The sequence below is a fragment of the Lagenorhynchus albirostris genome, chromosome X (genome assembly GCF_949774975.1).
Source record: "Lagenorhynchus albirostris chromosome X, mLagAlb1.1, whole genome shotgun sequence".
In the NCBI taxonomy this organism is placed as follows: Eukaryota; Metazoa; Chordata; class Mammalia; order Artiodactyla; family Delphinidae; genus Lagenorhynchus; species Lagenorhynchus albirostris.
In genome coordinates this window covers 84,604,360-84,616,908 of record NC_083116.1, presented here as the reverse complement: position 1 = coordinate 84,616,908, position 12,549 = coordinate 84,604,360, and the positions used below count along the sequence as shown (strand labels likewise).

Below are 12,549 nucleotides of genomic sequence, written 5' to 3'. Positions count from 1 at the left end.
CAAAGAGAAATTCTAGAGCTGAAGAAAGCATCGAATAAAGAAAAATTCCATAGAGAACACCAAAAACAGACTTCATCATGCAGAAGAAAAATCTGTGAACTCAAAGACAGGTCATTTGAAATTATCATGTCAGAGAACAACAAAGAGTGAAAGCATCAAAGATAGCCTACAGGATTCATCAGACACCATGAGGGAACTAATATACAGATTATGAGAGTCCCAGAAGAAGAGAGCAAGAAAGAGATGTAAAGCTTACTTAAAGAAATAATGGCTGAAAACGTTCCAAATCTTGAAAGAGCTATTTATGGATATCCAGGAACATGAAGGTCAAAGGTGCCCAAAGAGGATCAACCCAAATTGAATTTCACCAAGACACATTACAATCAAACTGTAAATAATCAAAGACAAAGAGAATTTTTTTTTTTTTGGTCCCCGTGAGGGGAAGTGCACCATTCCTGGAGATACTGCAATACCAGGTCGATGCGTGGAGCAGACAGAGCAAGCTCCTATTCCGACTCCCAGCTCCAAAAATCCATTTAATATATTGTCCTCGGATAGAGGACGTATCAGATATTAAACTGATAAGAACAGATACTACACTTGATCTTAGCCAAAAGGCCGAGAAGCGATGACAAAGAGAATTTTGAATTCACCAAGAGAAAAGTGATTCATTCCATACAAGAGAAACTCCATAAGATTCTAGATTTCTCAGTAGAAACCTTGCAGTTCAGGAGAGAGTGAGATGATATGTTCAAAATGCTGAAAGAAAAATAAAAAAAGCCTACCAAGAATACTTTATCCAGTAAAGCTGTCTTTTGGAAATAAAGAAGAGATAAAACTGCCAGCCAAACAAAAAGTGAGGTAATTAATCATGACTAAACCTGACTTTACAAGAAATGCTACAGGAAGTTCTTCAAGCTGAACCAAAATGATGCTAATTAGTAACATGTAAACCTATAAAAGTATAAAACTAAAAGTATAAAACTCACTGGTAAATGTAAGTATATAGTCAAACTCAAAATACTACAAAACTTTAATGGTGGTGTGTAAATCACATTTAACTAGAGTGTAAAGGTTAAAAAAACAAAAGAATTAAAAATAACTATGCCGGGAGGACCTTCAAGATGGTGGAGGGGGGCTTCCCTGGTGGCGCACGGGTTGAGAGTCCGCCTATAGGGGACACGGGTTCGTGCTCCGGTCCGGGAAGATCCCACATGCTGCGGAGCGGCTAGGCCTGTGAGCCATGGCTGCTGAGCCTGCGCGTCCGGAGCCTGTGATCTGCAACGGGAGAGGCCAAAACAGTGAGAGGCCCGTGTACCGTAAAAAAAAAAAATATGGTGGAGGAATAAGACGTGGAGATCACCTTCCTCCCCACAGATACATCAAAAATACATCTACATGTGGAACAACTCCTACAGAACACCTCCTGAACACTGTCAGAAGATCTCAGACTTCCCAAAAGGCAAGAAACTAACCCCCACTGTACCTGGGTAGGGCAAAAGAAAAAAGAAAACACAGAGACAAAAGAATGCGGACTGGACCTGCCCCTCTGGGAAGGAGCTGTGATGGAGGAAAAGTTTCCACAAACTAGGAAGCCCCTTCACTGGCAGAGACAGGGGGATGGGCGGAGGGGAAGCTTCGGAGCCACAGAGGAGAGCGCAGCAACAGGGGTGCAGAGGGCAAAGTGGAGAGATTCCTGCACAGAGGATCAGTGCCGAACAGCACTCACCAGCCTGAGAAGCTTGTCTGCTCAACCACTGGGGTGGGTGGGGGCTGGGAGCTGAGGCTTGGGCTTCGGAGGTCAAATCCCAGGGAAAGGACTGGAGTTGGCTGTGTGAACACAGCCTGGAGGGGGCTAGTGCATCACAGCTAACTGGGAGGGAGTGCAGGAAAAAGTTTGGAACTGCCTAACAGTTAAGAGACCATTGTTTCGGGGTGCATGAGGAGAGGAGATTAAGAACACCATGTAAATGAGCTTCAGAGATGGGCTTGAGCCACGGCTATCAGCATGGACACCAGAGACGGGCATGAAGTGCTAAGGCTGCTGCTACAGCCACCAAGAATCCTGTGTGCAATCATAGGTCACTATCCACACCTCCCTCCCTGGAGCCTCTGCAACCCACCACTGCCAGGGTCCCATGATCCATGGACAACTTCTCCGGGAGAACACTCGGCCTGCCTCAGGCTGTTGCAATGGCACACTGGCCTCTGCCCTCACAGGCTCGCTCCACATTCCGTACCCCTCCCTCCCCGCAGCCTGAGTGAGCCAGAGCCCACTAATCAGCCGCTTCTTTAGGGTTAGGCAGTCTACTTGAAAAAGAATTCAGAGTAATGATAGTAAAAATGATCCAAAATCTTGGATTTTTCTTTGTATTTAATTTTTGATAGTTTAATTAATATGTGTCTTAGTGTGTTTCTCCCTGAATTTTTCCTGTAGGAATGGGACTCTCTGTGCTTCCTGGACTTGGTTGACTGTTTCCTTTCCCATGTTAGGGAAGTTTTCAACTATAATCTCTTCAAATATTTTTCAGTACCTTTCCTTTTCTCTTCTTCTTCTGGGACCCCTATAGTTCGAATGTTGGTGTGTTTAATGTTGTCCCAGAGGTCTCTGAGACTGTCCTCAATTCTTTTCATTCTTATTTCTTTATTCTGCTCTGCAGTAGTTATTTCCACCATTGTATCTTCCATGTCACTTATTTGTTCTTCTGCCTCAGTTATTCTCCTATAGATTCCTTCTAGTGTATTTTCCATTTCAGTTTTGTGTTCTCCATCACTGATTGTTTGTTCTTTAGTTCTTCTAGGTCTTTGTTAAATATTTCTTGTATCTTCTCAATCTGTGCCTCCATTCTATTTTCGAGGTCTTGGTTCATCTTTATTATGATTACTCTGAATTCTTTTTCAGGTAGATTGCCTATTTCCTCTTCATTTATTTGGTCTTGTGGGGTTTTACCTTGCTCCTTCTTCTGTAATCTATTTCTCTGTCATCTCATTTTGTCTAACCTACTGTTAAGGTCTCCTTTCCTTAGGCTTCAGTGTCTGTAGTTCCTCTTGCTTTTGTTGTCTGCTCCCAGTCAGTGAGGTTGGTCCAAGGGCTTGTGTAGGCTTCCTAGTGGGAGGGACTGGTGCCTGTGCTTGGGGGTGTGGAGCTGAGTCTTTTCCCTCTGAAAGGCAGGGCCACATCAGGTGGTGTGTTTTGGGGTGTCTGTGATCTTAGTATGACTTTAGGTAGCCTGTCTGATGATGGGTGAGGCTGTGTTCCTGTCTTGCTGGTGGCTTGGTGTGAGGTGTCCAGCACTGGAGCCTGCAGGCTGTTGTGTGGGGCTGCATCTTGGTGTTGATATGGATACCTCCGGAAGTATGCACACCGATTAATATTCCCTGGGCCCAGGTATTCTCTGGCGGTCCAGTGTCCTGGACTTGGCACTTCCACCCCAGAGGCCCAGGCCTGACCCCTGGATGGGGAACCAAGTGCCCACAAGCTGCCCAATGATAAAAGAAAGAACAGAAAAGAAACCCAAGGCAAAGAGCAAAAACAACAGCAAACAGCAGCAACAACACAACACACACACACAGAATAAAATAAAATAAATTTAAAAAAACAAGAGAACAAACAAAAGAATTCAAACATGAGAACAGTCAATAAGGCCTTAACAAACAAAACTTAAAAAATGAAAAATAAAACAAAAACAGACAGCAAACAAAAAACAAGAAAAGTGAAGAAAACAAAATATACACATGTAAACAATCAAAAAAACTAAAGAAAAAATAAAATGAAAAAACAAAGAACAAAACAAGGAAACAAGTAAAAATAGAATATATATATATATTTAAAAAATAAAAATAAATGATAAAAAATAATAAAAGGAACAACACCAACAACTGAACAAAACGAAACAAACAAAACTGAATAATAGAATTAAGAATATTTTTCTGGGCCCTCCTCTGTCAGTGTCATTGCTCCCTCAGTGAGCCACAGCCAATCCCTACCTTCCCAGGAGGACCTCCAATAACCTAGGTAGGTCCCTGGACCTGCTGTGGGCACTGTGGGGCCAGCTCAGACTCTGACCTGGCTTGACTCCCACATGTATGTTACCTAAAACTCCAGTGCTATGAAGGCTAGATCGGTCTCAACTGTGGGAACACTCATTGTCTATTCAGGTATTCCACAGAGGCTGGATTTACCAAGTCAATCTTGGGGATTTAATCCATGGCTTGTGCAGCTGCATGGAAAGACTTCCATTCCTCTTCCTTAGTCGCATGGCCCCTGGGGCTCAATTCTCGTTTTGGCCTCACCTCTGCATGTGTGCCACCCTCAGGAATCTGTTCCTTGCCCAGGTGTGAGTGGGTGAAAGCAGTGGCTGCTTGGGGCACACTTACTCAGGCCAGGGAGGGGTATGGCGGACACAATTGGGGTGTTCATGAGTTGCCTGCAGCAGCGGGGACCAGCAGGCAGTTGCAACAGTCTGGGGCATGCTCACTCTGGTGGGAGTGCCTGGCAGTGCCTGCAGAGGCAGGAGCTGGCATGTGGGGGCAGTGGTGGCCCTGCCCCCCTCACACCTCTCAACAATGGTGCCCCACTTTCCAGGCAGTGCATGCTTCCTCTAGGGGCATTCCCAGCTGCGCATCCCCTCACTCCTGTCCCCACTGCTATATCCGTGCAGCTTACAGCACTCCTCTGCCCAGATCCATTCTCCCAACCCCACGCTTTAGCACTCAGCCCAGCCAGCATCAGCAGACTCTCATCCCAGGCAGGGGAGCCCAGGGCTGATACCCAAGGAGGCTTTGGGATGGGCAGCACTCAGGCCTCTGGAGCCCACATGGGCAGAGGAGACCCTGGCCCGAGGGATGGGTGTGCCTGCTCAGATAGGAGCCCTTCCCAATGCCCATGGAGGCTGAAGAAGCCGGCAGGTGGTGAAAGGGGTTATAATGGTAGTTCTGCCCCTTGTACGCCACTCAAAAATGACGCCTTGCTTTTATGGTGTCCCAGGTTTTTTCTGCAGACTTTCCCGGTTGTGCAGCTCCTTACTCTTGTCCCTTCAGGCTATCTTTTCACACCCAACAGCTGTCCCCTCCCTGGGTCCGTGCTCCAAACCCCAATTTCCTGCACCCAGCCTCCCTTTGCAACAGGTGACTCACGACTCAGGCTGGAATGTGCAGAGCTGCAGTGTAGACCATGCAGTTCTTAATTTTTCCTGCCTTCTACAGACTGTCCACTGCATTCTCCTTTGATCCCCTGAAGGTCCTTTTCTGTCCCAGCTGATTTCCCCACCATGAGAGAGTTTTTCTGAATATGAAGACCTCCCCTCACCTTCAGCTTCCCACCAGGGTTGCTGGTCCCTCTTTTGATTCCTCTTTTCTTTTTTTCTTCTTTCTTTCATCCTAGACAGTTGTGAGGGGATGTTTCTTGTCCTCTTAGGTGTCCAAAGTCTTCCGCTAATGTTCAGCAGGTGCTCTATGAGAACTGTTACGTTTGTAGTTGTATTCTTGATATACTTGTGAAGAGCGACGAATTCCACATCCTCCTATTCCACCATCTTGACTCCTCCCCTCTCTTGTTTCTTGATGTAGGCATTTATCAGTATAAATTCCCCTTTTATAACAGCTTTTGTAGAAACACATGGGTTTTGATGTGCTTCAATTTTAGTTTCAAGATATTTCTTGATCTCGCTTTTAATTTCTTCTTTGACCCATCAATTGCTGCTGAGCATGTTGTTGTTTTTGTTGTTGTTTTTAACATCTTTATTGGAGTATAATTGCTTTACAGTATTGTGTTTGTGCTGTATAACAAAGTGAATCAGCTATACATATACATATATCCCCATATCCCCTCCCTCTTGCATCTCCCTCCCACCCTCCCTATCCCACCCCTCTAGGTGGTCACAAAGCAACAAGCTGATCTCCCTGCGCTATGCAGCTGCTTCCCACTAGCTATCTATTTTACATTTGGTAGTGTATATATGTCCACTGAGCATGTTGTTTAATTCCCAACTATCTGTTAATTTTCCAGCTTTCCTCCTGCTATTGATTTCTAATTTCATACCATTGTAGTCAGAAAATATACTAGCTATAATTTCAATCTTTTTTAAAATTTGGTAAGACTTGTCTTCTGACATATTATATAATTTATCCTGGAGAATGTTCTGTGTGTGCTTAAGAATATTCTGCTGCTCTTGGATGGAATATTCTGTACATGTCTGTTAGTTCCATTTATTCTATAGTATGGTTCAAATCCAATGTTTCCTTATTTATTTTCTGTACAGATGTCCTATCTGTTGTTGAAAGTGGGGCATTGATGTCTCCTACTATTATTGTATTGCTGTCTATTTCTCTTTTCAGAACTGTTAGTATTTGCTTAATATATGTAGATTCATATATATTTACAATTGTTATATCTTCTTTCTTATTTATTTTATTTTATTTTTTATTGGAGTATAGTTGCTTTACAATGTTGTGTTAATTTCTACTGTACAGCAAAGTGAATCAGTTATACGTATACATATATCCACTCTTTTTAAGATTTCCTTCCTATTTAGGTCACCACAGATCATTGAGTAGAGTTCCTTGTGCTATACAGTAGGTTCTCATTAGTTATCTATTTTATACATAGTAGCGTATATATGTCAATCCCAATCTCCCAATTTGTCCCACCCTCCCTTCCCCCCTTGGTAACCATAAGTTTGTTCTCTACATCTGTGACTCTATTTCTGCATTGCAAATAAGTTCATCTGCGCTATTTTTCTAGATTCCACATATAAGCTATATTATACAATATTTGTTTTTCTCTTTCTTAATTACTTCATTCTGTATGACAATCTCTAGGTCCATCCACATCTCTGCAAATGGCACTATTTCATTCCTTTTTATGTCTGAGTAATATTCCCTTGTATATATGTACCACATTTTCTTTACCCATTCCTCTGTCAATGGACATTTAGGTTGCTTCCATGTCCTGGCTATTGTAAATAGTGCTGCAATGAACATCAGGGTTCATGCATCCTTTACAATTGTTATATCTTCTTGACCCCTTTATCATTACATAATTACCATATTTGCCTTCTGTTACTATTTTTTGCTTAAAGACTATTTTTTCTGATATACATATAGCTACCCCTCCTCTCTTTTGGTTTCCACTTGCATGGAATATCTTTTGTCATCTCTTTACTTTGAGCCTATGTGTGTCCTTAAAGTTGAAGTGAGTCTCCATAGGCATCATATAGTTGGGTCCTATTTTTTCATCCATACAACCACACTTTGCCATTTTATTAGAGAATTCAATCCATTTACATTTAGAGTAATTCTTAATAGGTAAATGATAGGTAAAGACTGACTAATGCCATCCTATTAATTGTTTTCTGGCTGTTTTGTAGCTTGATTGTTCTTTTCTTCCTTTCTTGCTGTCTACCATTGAGGATTGATAATTTTCCAAAGTGATATTGTTTGATTCCTCTCTTTCTATCTTTTTTTGTAACTGCTTTGCAGTTAACAAGGAGGCTTACATAAATCTTCTTATATATATAACAGTCTATTTTACACTGATAACAATTTAACTTTGATTGCATGCAAAAACTATATACTTTAATCCCCTTTCCTTTTATACTTTTTATGTCACTATTTTAATCTTTTTTTATTGTGTATCTATTAACAAATTGTTGAAGCTATAGCTATTTTGGGTACTTTTGTTTTTTAACCTTTATGCTAGAGTTAACTAGTTAACACATCACCATATTACAGTATCAAGCTGTTTCGAGTCTAATTATATGTTCACTTTTGCCAATGTGTTGCTTATTTTCTTATGTTTTCATGTTAGTAATTAGCATTCTTTTGTTTCAGCTTCAAGAATTCCTTTCAGCATTTCTTGTAAGGCAGCTTTAGTGGTGATGAAATCCCTCAGCTTTTGCCCGGGAAACTCTTTATCTCTCTTTCAGTTTTGAAGGACAACTCTGCTGGCTAAAGTATTCTTGGTTGGCAGTTTCTTTTAGCACTTTGAGTATATCATCCCACTCTCTCCTAACCTGTAAGTTCATTGCTGAGAAATCCACTGATAGCCTTATGGGTGTTCCCTCGTTGTAGAAAATTTTTTTCCTGTTGCTTGTAAAATTCTCTCTTTGTCTTTAAACAATTTTATTATTATGTATCTTGGAGAACATTGTTTTGGATTGAAATTTTGAGGTGACCTATTAGCTTCATGAACCTGAATAACTATATCCCTTCCCAGGTTTGTGAAGTTCTCAGCCATTATTTTTTTAAATAAGCTTTCAGCCATTTCTCCATCCCTTCTTCTGGGACTCCAGTTAAGTATAATATTTCTTTTGATGGTATTTCATAATTTCCATAGGCTTTCTTCATTCGTTTTCATTCATTATTTTTTTTTTTTTTGCTTCTCTGATTGGATAATTTCAATTGATCTGCCTTCTAGCTCACTGATTCTCTCTTCTGTTTGTTAAAGTGTGCTGTTGGAGTTCTCTGTTGTATTCTTCCATTCAGTGATTGTATTTAGCTCCAAAATTTCTGTTTGGTTATTTTTTTATGCTTTCTATCTCTTTATTGAACTTCTCCTTTCATTGTTGCACTGTTTCCCTGACATCATTAAATTGTTTATCTGTGTTCTCTTGTAGCTTTCTGAGCATCTGTAGAAAAATTATTTTGAATTCTTTGTTGAACACTTCCTTGAGCTCTATTTCTCTGGGGACAGTTGCTGGTGGTTTACTGTATTCCTTTGGTAGAGATGTATTTTCCTGATTTTTTTCTCATGATTCCTGTAGCCTTGACTATGTATCTGCACACTTGAAGGAGTAGTCAACTCTTCTAGACTTTATGGACTGACTTCAGTAACAGAAGCATTTCACCTATGAATAGAGGCACACTGTATCATGCTGTGACCTGGTTCTAGTGGTCCAGGGCGTCAAGTATGGGGGCTTGTGGTGGCACTGCGTCTGGGAAGCATGATGTCTCTTCAGTTTAGGCCAATTTTGTCCACAGCACTGACAACTATGTGGTCCTTGGTGAGCACAGCACAGTGTGGGGGGGTATGCAGTGGATGCAAGGACTGTTGGACTCCTTAGTGGCACCTCTAGATCTAGCAGCTAGGGACCAGGGCAGTCAGTGTTGCTGGTCAGAGTCAGTGGTGTGCACACACTCAGCTGCAGAGGTTAGCTGCAGACACCTGTGCCTGCACACTTTTTCCTTAAGCATGTGTGCTTCAGTGGAGGCTGATAGTGGGAGTTGGGCTAGGGACATGCAGGTACACAGCTAGAAGGGCTAGCTATGGGTAGGTGTGATGTTGCCAGCCAGTGATTAATCCAGGCCCACAAACAGCTGCAGGGGCTGTGGCATTCCATGTGATCACCTGTGGCTCCAACTCTCCCTGCCCATCTTACCCCGGGCATGTGTACTGCAGTGGAAGCTGATGGCTGATGACAGGATCCAGGCTGGAAGCATGCAGACACACAGTTGAAGAGGTTAACTATGGGTGGGTGTGGTAGTGCTGGACAGTGACAGAAGACAGGGCCTGATCTGGGCTCAGAAGTTGCTCCAGGAGCCCTGGCTTTTGGTGTGCCCACTGTGGCTGCACGATCTTCCTCAGGGTATGAAAGCTACAGTGGAGGCATAAGGCTAGATCCATGTGGATGTGCAGATGGAGGCCCCAAGCAGAAGCACAGTGGTGAAAGTCACCCAGGGTGCTTAGGCTGGCATTTTGCACTCATGCAGATGCAGAGGCTCAACATGGCTATGTGTGTGGCTCCTGGGCTCTGGCAGTAGCATGGAAGGACTCAGGCAGCTGGCAACTTATACTTGCATAGCTTCAGGATCCTGGATAGCTGTTGGTATGGTTCCTGGGCTCTGACAGGGGTGGGAGGAGGAAAGGAGTGGGAAGGAACTCAGATGGCTGGCATCAGCAAATGCAAATACCTGTGGAGTGAAAGCTGGTGAAATATGCAGGCAATCCACAGCAACTGTGTTGGCTGTTGGTTTCCTCAGTGGTGAAATTTGCTGAATTCGTCTGCAGAGCAGGTCTTTGTGAACTATGATTGCTCCTGCTGTATGTCTGCTAATAATAGCCTCTGCTTTTCTTCCTTTTTCCTAGCTGGCTGTATACATTTCAGCTTTGCTGGTCTAGGTGGGGTGAAACCAAAGTGGGAACTTTCTGCAATGCCTCAAGAGGCTGGATAAGCTGTTTGCTCACCCCTACTCTTCCTTTCCTAGAGAGAGGAACTCTTTCTTGGTGGAAGTTCTTTCTTGGTGCTGAACAATGCTGCTTTGGGAGATGGGATGTTGCAGATAGAATGAAGTTGTCTTCTTTCTCTGCTTGTGTGGTTCTCAAAAATACTGGTTTTTGTTCCACTGTGCTGCTAAAATTCCTAGGTGGACTCTAGAGGTTTTCCAGAGCTGTTTTTATTCATGGATAGCTGTTCAATCATTGAACTTTTTGGGGGGTGTGTTGGGGAAGCAGGGTTCTTCTGCATTTCAGTTTTCCCCAGAAACTAATGGCTGATTTTTCATCAAAAACCATGGAGGCCAGAAGGCATACTTAAAGTGTGAAAAGAAAAAAATAGTCAACTAAGAATTCTATATATGCCAAAACTATTCATCAGAACTGAAGGAGAAATCAAGACAGCCCCAAACAAACAAAATCAGAAGAATTTGTCACCAGTAGACGTGCCCTACAAGAAATGCAAAAGGGAGTCCTTCAGGCTGAAAGGGAAGGATGCTAGATAGCCATACACAGAAATAAAGAACACCGGTAAAGGTAATTAAATAGGTAAATATAAAATTCAGTATTATTTTATTATTGGTTTGTAACTTTTCTTTTTTACTATATGATTTGAAAGACAAATTCATAAAACAATAATTATAAGTCAATGCTAGTGGATACACATTGTATAAAGATGTAAATTATGACAATAACATCATAAAGGGGAAAGGACAGAGGTGTCTAGGAGCATAAGAGCAGAGTTTTGCATGCTACTGAAGCTGTTAGTATTAATTCAAACTAAAATGTTATGAATTCAATATGTTACTTATAATCCTCAGGATAACCACGAAGAAAATAACTCAAAATACACAAAAAGGAAAATGAGAAGGGAACCAAAATGGAACACAACAACAAAAAATCAATTAAACACAAATGAAGGCAGTAATGGAGGTAATGAGGAAGGAAAAGCTATAAGACATATAGAAAAAAATAGCAAAATGGCTGAAGCAAATTCTTCCTTATCAGTAATAAGTTTAAATGTAAATAGAGTAAACTCTGTAATCAAAAGGCATAGATTGGCAGAATGGATGAAAAAATTATGATCGAACTATATGCTGCCTACAAGAGACTCATTTTAATCAAAAGAAACTGGTAGGTTGAAAGTGAAATTATGGAAAGAATACTCCACGCAAATAGTAACTAAAAGAGAACTGGGGTAGTTATACAAATATCATACTAAACAGACTTTAATTCAAAATGTGTTTCAAGGTACAAAGAAGGACATTACATATTGATTAAAAGGTCAATTCACCAAGGAGCTATAATTATAAACATACACACAACTAACAAGACCATCACAAAATATATGAAGCAAAACCAGGCAAAACAGAAGGGAGAAATAGTTCTACAATAATAGTTCTATACTTCAATACTCCACTGTCAGTAATGGGTAGAACAACAACCCATAAACAGAAGATCAATAATAGAGAACTTGCAAAACACTATAAACCAACTAGAACAAATAATATATACAGAATGCTCTGCTGGCAATAGCAGAATACATATTTTTCTCAAGTGCACATGGAGCATTCTCCAGGATACACCATAAATTGAGCCCCAAGTCTCAGTTAATTTAAAAAGAATAAAATCTTACGAAATATCTTTTGTGGTGACAAAGGAATGAAACTGAAAATCAATAACAAGTGAAACTGGAAAATTCACAAGTATGTGGAAATGGAACAACACACTATTAAACAATCAGTAGGTCAAAGAATACATCACAAGGGAAATTAGAAAATACTTAGAAATGGATTAAAATGAAAATACAACCTATCAAAACATATGGGATGCAGCAAGGCAGTGCTCAGAGATTTATAGTTATAAAAACATATTTTTAAAAAGAAACAATATATCAAACCAATAACCTAACTCTACACCTTAAGGAAATAGGAAATTAAAATAGCAAACTAAATCCAAAGTTAGCAGAAGGAAGGAAATAATAAAAATTAGTTATAATATTGTAAATTAAGTATATTTCAGTTAAGTAATTAATTAAATTTTTTAAATGGTGTTGGCAAGTTTATGAGAGACCAGACACACACACTCTTATGCACCATTATTGGGGATGTATAGCAAATGTATAGGGCAAATTAGCAGTATCAAAAATTTTAATGTCTATATATCCTTTGACCCAGGAATTTTTTTAGGATTCTACCATATAAAAAATATCCTCACATAAGCCCAAAGATATTTATTGCAACATTATTCATAATGGATGGGGGAAATCCCTGGAAGTAACTTAAATTTCCATTAATAAGTGAGTGTTTAAATAATGTTAACATTCAGATTCTTGAATA

At 40.8% G+C, this 12,549-nt stretch overlaps 1 non-coding gene across 1 annotated transcript; it reads right to left on the bottom strand.

Moving 5' to 3' along the window:
• Nucleotides 1-439: 439 nt before the first annotated feature.
• Nucleotides 440-630, bottom strand: LOC132514220 (U2 spliceosomal RNA). The gene has a single exon (XR_009538704.1). It is a non-coding gene; the product is annotated as a U2 spliceosomal RNA (small nuclear RNA).
• Nucleotides 631-12,549: the final 11,919 nt, after the last annotated feature.